Source organism: Haemaphysalis longicornis, unplaced genomic scaffold, assembly GCF_048455015.1.
Source record: "Haemaphysalis longicornis isolate Haplotype H1 unplaced genomic scaffold, Haemaphysalis longicornis Haplotype H1 scaffold_5, whole genome shotgun sequence".
Classification (NCBI taxonomy): domain Eukaryota; kingdom Metazoa; phylum Arthropoda; class Arachnida; order Ixodida; family Ixodidae; genus Haemaphysalis; species Haemaphysalis longicornis.
Window position 1 is genome coordinate 158,677,045 of NW_027526385.1, and position 12,013 is coordinate 158,689,057.

The following is a 12,013-nucleotide window of genomic DNA, read 5'->3' on the forward strand; positions in this document are numbered from 1 at the left end:
AAACAGCGCACGAAAAAGGCATCTGAGTATTCTACTGTCGCTGTATCATACCAGTGAATGCAGTGACTGTGACAGCACTGAAGGAAGCCTTCCAGAGGCATGGGGTAGATGTGTAGGCTTCCGACGAAACAATGCGACTGTCCGTGATGGTGACATCTACATGGTCAGCGAAGGGTCGACAAGCGGAAAAAAAAAAGTAATGAAAAGTGATAAATCCCCCCTTCGTACAACTGGAGTGCCTTGAAAGCGGCAAAGCTACGCAAGAAGGCTGCCCCCAGCTGTTCGAAACAGTAGAGTGACGTGCATACTTACGGCCGGAGAACGACAAAGACGGATGGAGGCTTTAGTTTAGACATCGTCGTTATACCTGTAGGTTTTTTCATCCAAGCGTGCCATATTATGCACCGCGTTATGAAGCTGCGAGGAATCAGCATTTCAAGCTAGTCAAAAAATGGCTAAAGCGTCTCGTTTCATCCTATTGTTAGTTTTGTTGACATGTATAGTGTGCTTGCTTGCGAGCGGACAAGAAGAGAGAAGGGGACAGAGGGGACCTCTGGGGCGTCGTCGTCATAACAACCACCACCGACACAACTCCCCCAACCACTGGAAACCATTCTGGAATCGACGGGGAAATCGGCAACGGAATCCACAGCGTAAAGGGCGGTGGCGACGACCACGTACGTAAAGAAAATAATTTCAAATTTTGAGTGTTTTAGGCACCGGAGCTACACATGAAGCACCACGGCGCTGCAGCAGAGGGGTCTGTGTTAATTTTGACCACCTGGGTATTGTTAACGTGCGTCGAGATATGGACACACCGGCGTTTTCATTTTCTGTGGGTCTTTAGTGCCGTTTATTTTTATAGATGCTTAATTTTAACCCCTTCACTGTCTTTCTTTTTTTATTTTTTTACTGGAAAGGTTTGTGTCTCTTTTTTCTTCGTTTCTACTCCACCCTGCTGCTGCCTCTGTTTGTGGATTTTTTGGGGCCCGCAGAATTTTCGTGAGCAACTTTTTTCCGCGACAAATACTTCACAAAATTATGTAAATTTCATCAAAATAAAGTCTTTTGTTTCAATTTCAATTTATCCGCCATGAGAAAAACAGCTATCGCTGCCAAGTTCACACCTGCCATCTTGGGATCAGCAGCCCAATGCCTTAGACATTTAATCGCCACAACGGCTATATGTAGCAGCCATTGAGAGATTTTATGCGGGACAGAGTAGCTAAGGCTATACACGTATGGCCAAGCCTAGTTGTAACCGGAGAAAAGCGGTTTTGGTGATTTATCCCTAGATTTTGTCAAAAAATGCTACAGGCTCTGGCTTTGTGGCCTCGATTCTGTTTACACATTTTACCACCCTATCTAATGTTGCACATTCCTTTCTTGGTGTGGAAGATTTCTCCTGAATTTGCAGACAATAATCGGAGCTTTTACAGCATTTATTGCTTTTCGTGTCACGCGTTTTATTTTTTCAATTCTTGCTCATTAGTTATGAAGCTAGCGATCATCTACATTCCTACTACTCTAACGGTTACGTGTGTTACCTTGACAGAATATGATTTATTCTGCAGATATAAAGCGTCTGCCTAGGGCATCACACTTTCTTGCAAATCGTTTTGCATTCTTAACTTTCTTTTTTTTTTGCATACCAGCCGTGGTGCCGCAGTGGCTACGGCGTTGTGCTGCTGAGCCCAGAGAGAGAGAGAGAGAGAGAGAGAGAGAGAGAGAGAGAGAGAGAGAGAGAGAGGGGGGGGAGGGAGGGAGGGAGGGAGGGAACATGTTAATGAGATAGAACGTTAGAGTGGAAATCTAGTCAGGGAATTCATGTGTTGACTTAGCAGACTCCGCCTGTGTCACCGGGAAAGTGTGCTTCTTCAGTCGACAGTTGGCCAACAGCATCTCCCACAGCTCAGGGACGGGACGTGGAGAGAGGGTTGGTTGGGATGGGTTGTGTACGCATTCCAGGAGTATATGACGTATGGTGCGTAATTCATTGCCAGCTGGTACCACCATGCGGTAGTGGTCCGAAAGTTCCGTGTCCGCCTCGCAAGCCAAGGACCCAGGCTGGAATCCCCGATATTGACGCAGTTATCTTTTCAAGTCAAGTGGTCGCTTTATTTAGAGAGCTTTGCTGCGAAATCTGACGTCATTCTCAGCCATTAAAGAACTGTTTTATAAAAGGATAGTAGCAATTTTGTGTGGAGCCTGTCAACCATATTGTGTGCATGAACGCCATATTTTCGACCAGCGTGGTTGACTAGTGTAGTCGCATTAAACCTACACAACCACAGAAGTTACACTTGAGCTCACTACCAAAAGAACTGTAGGGTCCCAAGGTTACACGAAAGCTGACCGCCTAAGCAATGCGCCATTAAAGTTTCTTTGACGAACATTTTCCAAACAAATCCCGTCTTGGTTTTGTGAAAATATTCAAACCATTCCTTAACAAAAACTTCAATTTTTCCACATTTGGTGACCGAACTGCCTTGGAAGTTAAATGCGTGCAACCTTCAACGGAATCACCATAAAAGTTATAAAATTATACCAGCACACATTCAATAAGAAAACGGTTACGAAAAGTGCATTAGGGCGTATTTTCTACGCAGCGTGCTACAAAAGTTACGATTTGGCAGTTGTCTGTTTGAACGAGATTTGGACATAATTTTGGGAGGGATCATCCCTAGTTTATCGGCATTAATTTCTGTAAATTCATCTCAGATACCAATGCATGCTCTTTGGTGGATCTAATAGCATAAGAAAACTGTATAGGGGAAACATAATTCAGCTTATGTATGTATAGGGGAAACATAATTCAGCTTCAGGAGGCCACGTTTTATGAAACTGTGGCACATATGTGTTAGATCAGCGTTTATTCCAACTTAAATTCTGCTTAACGGCGGCACCTAGATATTGGCACTTTTTCGCTTCAATTACGGCTAGATATGGAACGTTATGCTGTAATAATTAACTATATCTTCTTGGTGTAACGTATAAATATTTGTAGGCGTAAGTTTCGTTACCGACTGCTGCGGTACGTATAAATATTGTGAAGGTTAAAATTTAGGAGCAGCTTATCATCATAGCATAACTTTCCCTTAGAGAAACTATCACAACTTGGGTGGTGTCCGTAATTTACGATATGAGTTAGGTTAATCAGAAACAGGCCCCAAGTACGATTGCTCGTGTAACAACGTATACGAGGGTAAAATAGGCTCAATTAAATATGCTGCTGGGTGAATTCCCGATTCTTTGAAAAAGAGCGCACAAAAAAGACACAAGACAGACGAAGAATAGATAGGACGAGCGCTTGTCCTGTCTATCATCCGTCTGTCCTGTGTCTTTTTTTGTGCGCTCTTTTTCAAAGACACAAGCTGAGTTTGTTGTGGTAATCTTTATACAAAGGAGCAAATTGAGTTTGGTTGGAATAGAATTACAAGGATGCAAAATCACAACTTTTGAGGCAGTGGTTCCCACGAGTGTTCTGGGGACCCGTTTCGGGTTTGCAAAAGTAATGGGGGGGGGGGGGTGGCTACGATAAACCATGTTTATCCGTGTCATAATTTCAAACAATTTACGCCTGAAGCTAGAGTCACCCAGACGTAGTGTCCGCCTTTTGAAGCTGGTCTCAAATGATTTGTTCTTGCAGCTGAAATTATAGGACCTTGCGTTTTATGTGTCCGGCTTTTTTGCATAGCTGGCATGTTGTTCCCAAAACCTATGTTAAAAGATGTGCTGCGTGGAGAAAAAAAAACATACCTGTCTTGCAGCGAAGCCACATTTTTGTATTGGCAGCAGAGTTTGGGAAAAAGAGAAATTAATGGGGAAGAGAGTTTTCGGGAAGGCTTCGCGGACTACCAGGGTTCTGCGGACCCCCATTGGAGAACCACTGCTTTAAGGAATGTCTAAGTCACATACCCTTGTTTCTGGTGCTTATAACACTGACCCATCTTTGCCCATTTTCCGTGCAGCCTGCCTCCTGCGTCACGAAGTGTTTAGGCAGTGTGTGGGAAGCAACTGCGGCGAAAGGAAATGTGGGAGACCCCCGCCCAGGTACTGCTTACAGGACTGTAGAAGTGGGTGCTTCTGCCGTCTAGGGTTTTGCAGGAATTTGCTGGGTTTCTGCGTCCCCAACTGGCGGTACCGGTGGCGACCCCTTAAAAGGAAGCCAATCAACAATCGCCGAGGAGGATGGTGGCGCCAAAGACAGCACAACAGGACCAGAAACTCGAGGGGTTGATGCCACGCAACGGACGAAAGTGACGCTGAATTGTTTTCTTGCTCCGTAGAAATAAATAGGGGAACAAACTAATGTCTGCTTGAATCATGTCCTTAGGACAACTTGCACGGTATAAACGGTGTACGTACACGTTCCGGCGTGTCGTGTGTCTCCAGGGCAGCCTGGGACATCCGCAAAATGTGAGCAACGGCAAATTTCTGGAACATGACGTTCATTATTGACCCCTCTTCACATAGCGGCTAATGGACCCACAGTTTTCACTGATGAAAGAAACTGATCCTTGACTTTGCAGAACAGTCTCAAGGAGGTGGTACGTGGGTGCGCCTGCTCGTTTTGAGTACTAATGAGAGACAGGAAGAGGTAGGGACACGAATGGGGCCGCCGAAACCTCATTTAGCTCATTTATAAAAGTGCTATTCGAGTGTTGCCATCGTTTCAGATTGCTGCTTGCGACGGTGCCGTACTCCGCTGAATAAAAACAAGCGAGAAAGAGATTGAATTGAAGGAATTACCAAAAATACTTGCATACCAGAAATAGTTCGGTTGCACTGTTTCTGGGTGTTTCAGGTTGAATTCGGTAACTGGCCCAGGAAACCTAAATGAGAAAAAAATATTGATGAAATTCAGGACTACTTCTTTAAGGTAACACAAAATAGCAGAAAAAGATCACTGCCTGTTTGCTCAAAATTTAAACCCAAAACCCCAAGGCCTGGTGGAAAGTAATTTTTAGGCATAATGGAACGTTAGGAGTAGATGTTAGGTTTGGGAAAACGCTTTCGTTCGCAAAAGCAACGAAGTTTTACTGCAAGCAGTGTAGGTGTCAAGCATAACAATTTTCATAAGGTACTCTACAAATTACACTGTCGCGACTTTCTGAATCACGCCACACTCGGGGCCCGGCTGCCAGAGATAGAAACTGCCGACATCGAGTGCGCAGACGAAAGATTACTTGAAGCTACGCCGAGCAACTGGTACAGATCACAGTCTATTCAGAGCTCGTAGGAAACCATAATACCAAAATAAGAAACATGGTGTATTGACATCCCGGGCCGGACGCGGCTCCGCGACGCTTAAACTCGTCACCTTGCCCACCTTGCCCTCTTCTCCCTGTGCTACGAAAATACCGCAGTGCGCCAGCCGTCCAAATGACAGAATGAAGAACCTTTATTGACATAAAGATGGCGACTGGTCCTAAGTGGGGGCAGGGGGGGGGGGGGGGTGGTGTTAAGGAAGTCGGGACAAGACAACACGCACCACGATCTTCCTATGCACATTCACGTACACTAGATACCACTCAAGGTGAACGTGGACAACCCGTATTCAAGACACATTCGTATCCTGCGGGACCACTTTTCGCCGCACACTAAGCCTAACGCTCCCTGGACGATCCTGGGCGGCGCCTGGAGCGTTCGTCTAATACCACATCATGACGCGCACCTTTCCCCCCAATTCCCGGCCTGTAACTCACCATCACACAAAGCCTCACCATCGCTAGTGACCCTGCGCCACCTTATCGCCGTGAGCGACGACACGCCTGGATGCCCCCCCCCCTCTTTCCCCCAACTAGCCAACCCCTTTCCCGAAGAAGCTGTCATGATCATACTTCCCCCCTTGGAGGAGGCCTGGCGCTCCACATGGTAGCCGTAGAGCACCTAGCCGACCTACACCGCAAGTACCCCTTACGCCGGAAGGCCAACTCCGAATACACCATCACTCAAAATTCGTTATAGTATTCAGCACCCCCCCCCTCTCCCCGCCTTTAGGTAAAAAGGACCCATCTATACGTTGCCGTCTCTTCCCTGTGCTATCAAGACGCCAACCTCCTGGGTAACCATTTACCTCCCCCCCCCGCCAACACCATCATAGGCGTGCACTGAGGTACCGCCCGCTGACGCCCCGGACGCGATCCTACGCAGCTTTTTGGACTGCAACCCGGCGCTGCAAATTGACGACGCCAAACGTGCACACAACACCACTCCTGGGAAAATCCTAGGACATCTGAAGGCCTGCTTCAACGGCACACAGGAAAGGTGTTAGCTTAAACTTTCCACGCAGTCTCCGCTGCTCCACTTGCGGCACCATTAACCCCACCGAACAGCACCCAAACAAGCCGTCATGCATCCGTGGCGGGGAATCGCACCCTACTTTCACTACACCCACCATCCCCTTCCACTCTTCAAAGACCTTCAGCCAACCCCTCACCTCCACAGCAGGGCCCGCCTGCACCGAAACTACGTATCAGGTGAGCTTCCGGGGACGCTCTCTTGGTAACCCCATCACAGACCCTCATAAAACGTGGCAGTCCTTAAATTGGCCAGGAAAACAAAATACAACTTTGTTTAATGTGAAAGAACTAGCCTTTGCTAACTCACTCAGCTACATTCGAGCAACTGAAGTGGTTTTATTGTTTTTATATATTTCCAAGCGAGATGAGACTGGGAATATAGGCACATACAGCCTAGCTGACAGAGGTCATCAGCCCCTACACGCTGTGTCAGAAGCATCATAACGTCAGCAAATATGTCACAGAAGGTATATCACAGTACAACTGTCCATGTATAGAATCAAGCAGAGCAATCGCTAACACCAATGGACGAACAACCGAAAAAAAATTACACCATCTTCCCACGTGGGAACCTTGAGGAGATGCAAAGCATCTCGAGTTTGCACGAGTTTGCGCGGCTTTGCACGGAGTTTGTACGGAGTTCCACCAACGTTCTTCAGGGTTCCCACGTGGGAAGATGGTGTAATTTATTTGGTTGTGAGTAGTAGCGTGTTATTTGGTTGTTAGAGTAAAGACACGTGTAGTAGCGTGTTAAATTTTTTCTTTATTTATCAAGTAGTAGGTGATGTTTTGCCTTGATTATAACGGCTTTATGGTCGGTAAAGTGCAGCGTCAACGGCTGTCGTATTAACGATTCGATCTTGAAATTACTGACAGCCAGTTCACTGCCAGAGTAGTTGGCGTCCATTGTCAGCTCATCGGACGGCGCAGCGTTATCTCGACAGAAAGCAGCAACTGAAGGGAGCAGCGGGAGCAGCGGGAGACACTCTAAAAAATGACAGATTGATTATTTAGTTTTTTCACCGTGGGCGAGATTCATCTTTATTTGACCGAGAGCATTGCTTCTAGGGCACCTTTAAGGTTATTGTGAATCAGAAATTATCAGATGGAAATTTTTAATTGTAACCTTTAGCCCAATTCTTCCAGAAAGTGCGTATTCCAAGTCGCGCTTAAATTTAACGTCGAAGAACACCACGTTCGAGTGAGCTCTGGGCAGTTGACCTGCAAGCCCTGCGCCCGCATTAGAATGCACAGCGGCGAATCCACCGTGGGAGCCGGTTTCTTGGGCACTTTCGCTTGATCCAATTTCCGATGCGGCGTTGTGCGCACCTAACGGGATCCGACTGCGGCGTCTCACCGTGGGGGTGTAGCTCAGATGGTAGAGCGCTCGCTTAGCATGCGAGAGGTACTGGGATCGATACCCAGCACCTCCATCCTTTTCCCCTTTTGTTGCCCAGGTGACTTTGAAGAGCGTATACAAGGCGTTTTTTTTTTTTTTTTTTTGAAATAAGCCGGCTCCGAAAACCGAAACTGAGTCGGATATAGCTACACTGACTAGAAAAACTCGCCAGCACTCCCCTGAAAAAAGGGTTGGCTAGAAAACAGTTGAGATAACGTCCTAAAAACGTGTACGAAGATCGTAATTCGCATAAAAAATGAAGCAGGTCCTGCTGTTTCACGGATCAAACTGAGCCAAATGCATTTGCCCAACGGGAGTCCGCTTGTTCAAACTCTTTCGTGGGTACTTTCGAACGTTTTTTTTTTTTTTGCGTTTCGGAGCCGGCTTATTACGAATTCAGAGGGCAATTAGAAGATCGGCGACAGATCTGTACCCCGATGTCAACGACTAAAGGAACCGAAAAAGTTAACGAAATGAAACAGAGATGTGAAACAATGATCTCATTTCGTGTCCCCCGTTCCTACGAAATAACAGGACCACTTCAAGAAGGTTAAGAATAAGATATGAGCAGCGTTATAGTGAAGCTGCTTGGAAATTCATGGAAAAGGAATGAAGAGCTTGCTTACTTCGTGAGTGCCTTCAGTCGTGCCCGAGATAATTATCCTGAGGAAGAATTCGAAAAGAGCAGCTAATGGTGCCAAGAGGGTTCACGTGCTCTCCTTGTGTAGTTCTACTGTTTTTGAGGCCCTGTTCCATATTTTAATGCCTTTTCCAGCAAAAATCAATCGCACAATACTTGGAAGTCACTTTAAATAAAGCTTTCTCAAGAATGCAGCGTCAGCTTGAGTGTTTCAATTCAATATGAGCCGAATCCAAACTTATCGCCCCAATACTGCTGATATTCACGGCATAAGTTTTAATTACTTGTGGCCATAAACTTCACCTAGCTCACATGTAAAATAAATCATATAATAGCTCTGAAGGCGTTCATTTAGTTCCGGTAACAAACTTCCGCTTGATTCTGAAATTAGCTTTAGGTGGATCTGGCTCAATTCGAAAAAAAAAGCGTCATCTACAGTCATGGACGAATGAAAATGGAACACAAATGTATGAACCACAACTTTCAAAATTGGAGAATTGATTTCATGTAGATCACATAATGACGCGGTGGGGTATATTTGGAAAGTCGCATTCACAGTCTTTACTGCTGCTATGGAGTGATGCGACAATTTGACTTGCATAGAAAGGCATTGTGATCTTTGTGTTCACACTCACATTTGCGCGTTCGCATTTCATTTGTTCAAGACTGTGCATAAATTGTCGTATATTCGTACTGCTCAAACATTTGCAGTTTCGAATGCAAATCAAATATCTCTGGGCATTTGTTAAGCACTAAATTCGGAACCTTGAAACTCGGCAAGTTCGGATATTCGGTTTATTCCAATATTTGGGCTAAATACTAATACGCAAGCATACATCGACTGCTAACATGTCGTTGCTGCGAAATCGAGCGTGCGAGCATCAACCAGGCATATTCTTGTGGACGCGGAAGCACAAACGTGCGCTCTTGCTTATGTGCATTTTTTTTTGCAAAGCTTGTCCTACAATCGTAGCTTGTTTTGAAAAAGGCAGCCAACTAGGTCATAGCCAGGATGGGATTGCAGCCTTTAGTTACCCTTTTTTCTTTACAAAAAATCTGGGAAAAGATGTATACTGATCGCTCCGCTATTTAAAGGGATTTTTACTAGAGCGCAGTTTATATCGTTAGGATTCCGTGTATCCTATCTGCTCAAAAAATCTACCGACCAGCATCAACCATACTTGACCATCATTACGGACTCCCAACAAGCCTGTCGTCTGTATCAAGCAGGCCTTGCATCACCCCAGGCCCTCCCCCTGCTGAAACAACTTCCCGAGGACATTGAAGTTTCGATTATCGGTACCCTAGGCCACGCTGGCCTTGCAGAGAATGAGGCGGCTCATTCCGCAGCCCGCGATCTCCTGACCCGGGAAGTCCCATCCGCAAGGGCCGACACCGCTGGGCGCCTACTCTATGACCATCAAGTCCTAACTCTGCTGGGTTCTACCAACAGCTCCGTCCTCGCGCACTACACACAGCAGAACAGTTTTTCGAACCACCAAGCTCACGTATATCGGTGTCTACAAACAGAAACCCTCTGCAACTCACAATATCCTCTCCAACATACCTCCGTCCCTTTTTCCCCACAAATGCCCGCAAATGTGACGTCCCTCTCACAACCTACCACATTGTGCATTCATGTTCCCACCACCCCCACTCCATCCACTCCCCTTCCCTTGAGCCGTGTGCGTGTGGGCTGACCAGCCTGGCGCCGGAGCATCAACTCGCCCTGGTGCAACGAGTGCTGGATTTGGCGCAGACCCGCGGTCTCCAGAACACAGGAGGCTGATCACATCCCTCGCCCCCTCCCTTGGTTACCTAATAAAAAATTCACGCATGCCCATGAAGTGAATCATGACGAGTGGGCGAATCACTGGGGATCTTTCTTGCCATAAATCACCCGTGGCATTGCCCACTCGCGCATGTAAATGAGTGACAACGCCTGTGTACAGTATATACAATTTCAATCCAATCCAATCCGATACAATTCAATTTAATCCAATGCAATCAAATCAAATCACTTCCAAATCCAATCCAATCCTATCCAATCCAATCAAATTCTATTCAATGCTCCTCGAGCATACCAACACTGTGTACACGGACGCCAAGCCCAGGACAAAGTGAGGTCCTAAGGTGCTTCGCCCCTAAAATGTTTTACCATCACCTGCATGCAGGCACCCAATTCTCTAAAACGAGAGGCCGTCGTTTTGAAACGACGCGGTAGCGCTCCGCAAGTGCATGTGTTCTCGGGTTGGGGCGCCGATCTGAAGGCCGGAGGAAGAGCAGAAACCCCTTCGGGGCAAGGGCACACGCGACACGCAATACGACGGTGGGAAGTGCGTGTCGCTTTGTTCCCTTGCCACCAAAGGGCTTCTGCTCTTCCTCCGGCCCTCAAGTCGGCGCCCCAACCCGAGAACACATGCATCTGCAGAGCGCTACCGCGTCGTTTCAAAACGACGGCCTCTCGTTTTAGAGAATTGTGCCCCGGGCAGTACACGTCTTTGCAAAGCGAGGTGTTCTGCAGCGCGAGGGGTTGGACGTCCCGGTGTGTGCGCTATAAGCACCGGTCATTACCAATGCCGCAAGCCGTTCAAAACATCATTCGACCTGACGCTTACACGCCTCATCACTTGGTTATGCATTTTGAGTGAATTAGTTAATGAGAGGCACCATTTTGAGATGACAACATGGCGTATACCTCAAGCCTCTACGTCTCGTCACTTGTATATGCATTTTGAGTGGATTAGCTGTCAAAAGGGACAACTTTCATGGTCAGTGAGAGTCAGAATAAAAGTGTGTGCGGGTCTTTTTTAGACGAATGCCTTCAAAGTTGAAACTAACTAAAACTTCTTCCCTCCTTTCCCGTAAATTGTGCGTCTCCAGGATGCCCAATGCTAAATAACTTCGCTGGTGATCCACCTTCACAGAGTTCTTACTATTGTTTTTATGAGCGTCACATTTTAACCGCACGCCTACCACCTGCCGTGCCGACATGCAGACGGTTCCATATAGGCTCAATACAGGTTCCCTGCCAAATAAGTGTAATGCAACCGTATCAAATAGAATTTCAGGGAAAAGGTGAGGCAACTGAACACAACTTGCGGGCTTTATAGGCCACCGTAAGAGTAAACATATACGGTATACACCCCAAGGTAGTCCGATTACCCAACCAAATTTGTACCCCTAAAGTGTCGAAAAAGTACAAATAGGTTGCCAAAGGCTTGGCAACCCATTGGCAGTTTACCTAATAAATGCTACGTTTGTCGCTTTGGTTATGTTACTTAAAATAGTTGTAACTACTCGCTTTTTTCTGACTATCATTTACTCTGTGCAATATTTCCTTTTTTTGCCCCAGAACAACGCTTCCTGGCCCCCTTAGGGGAATTTACGAATAATAAGTATTGAAACGATTTTCGGTTTTCATTTATGACCTCTAGACGAATCCTCACAAAAGGCCCTTATTAAGAGTCGTGCTGAAATTTAATGTCCGAAAACGCAAACTTTCCACGCAGCGCTGGGCGGAGGAACTACAAGCCGAGCCCGAACATTAAAATGCACAATGCGGAGTCCACGGCGGGAGCCGGTTTCCTTCGGCTACTCTCTGCGTGATCTAGTTTCTGTCGCGGCATTGCACGCACCTAACGGGATTGCACTGTGGCGTTCTGCGGA

General features: G+C 46.6%; 1 long non-coding RNA gene and 1 other non-coding gene across 2 annotated transcripts; both read left to right on the top strand.

Annotated features, from left to right (window-relative positions):
• The first annotated feature begins 365 nt into the window (after window positions 1-365).
• On the top strand, window positions 366-4,312 carry LOC144139486 (uncharacterized). Its single transcript, XR_013316226.1, has 2 exons — window positions 366-677; window positions 3,972-4,312. It is a non-coding gene; the product is annotated as an uncharacterized LOC144139486 (long non-coding RNA).
• Window positions 4,313-7,665: 3,353 nt separating this feature from the next.
• On the top strand, window positions 7,666-7,738 carry Trnaa-agc (transfer RNA alanine (anticodon AGC)). Its single transcript has one exon. It is a non-coding gene; the product is annotated as a tRNA-Ala (tRNA).
• Window positions 7,739-12,013: the final 4,275 nt, after the last annotated feature.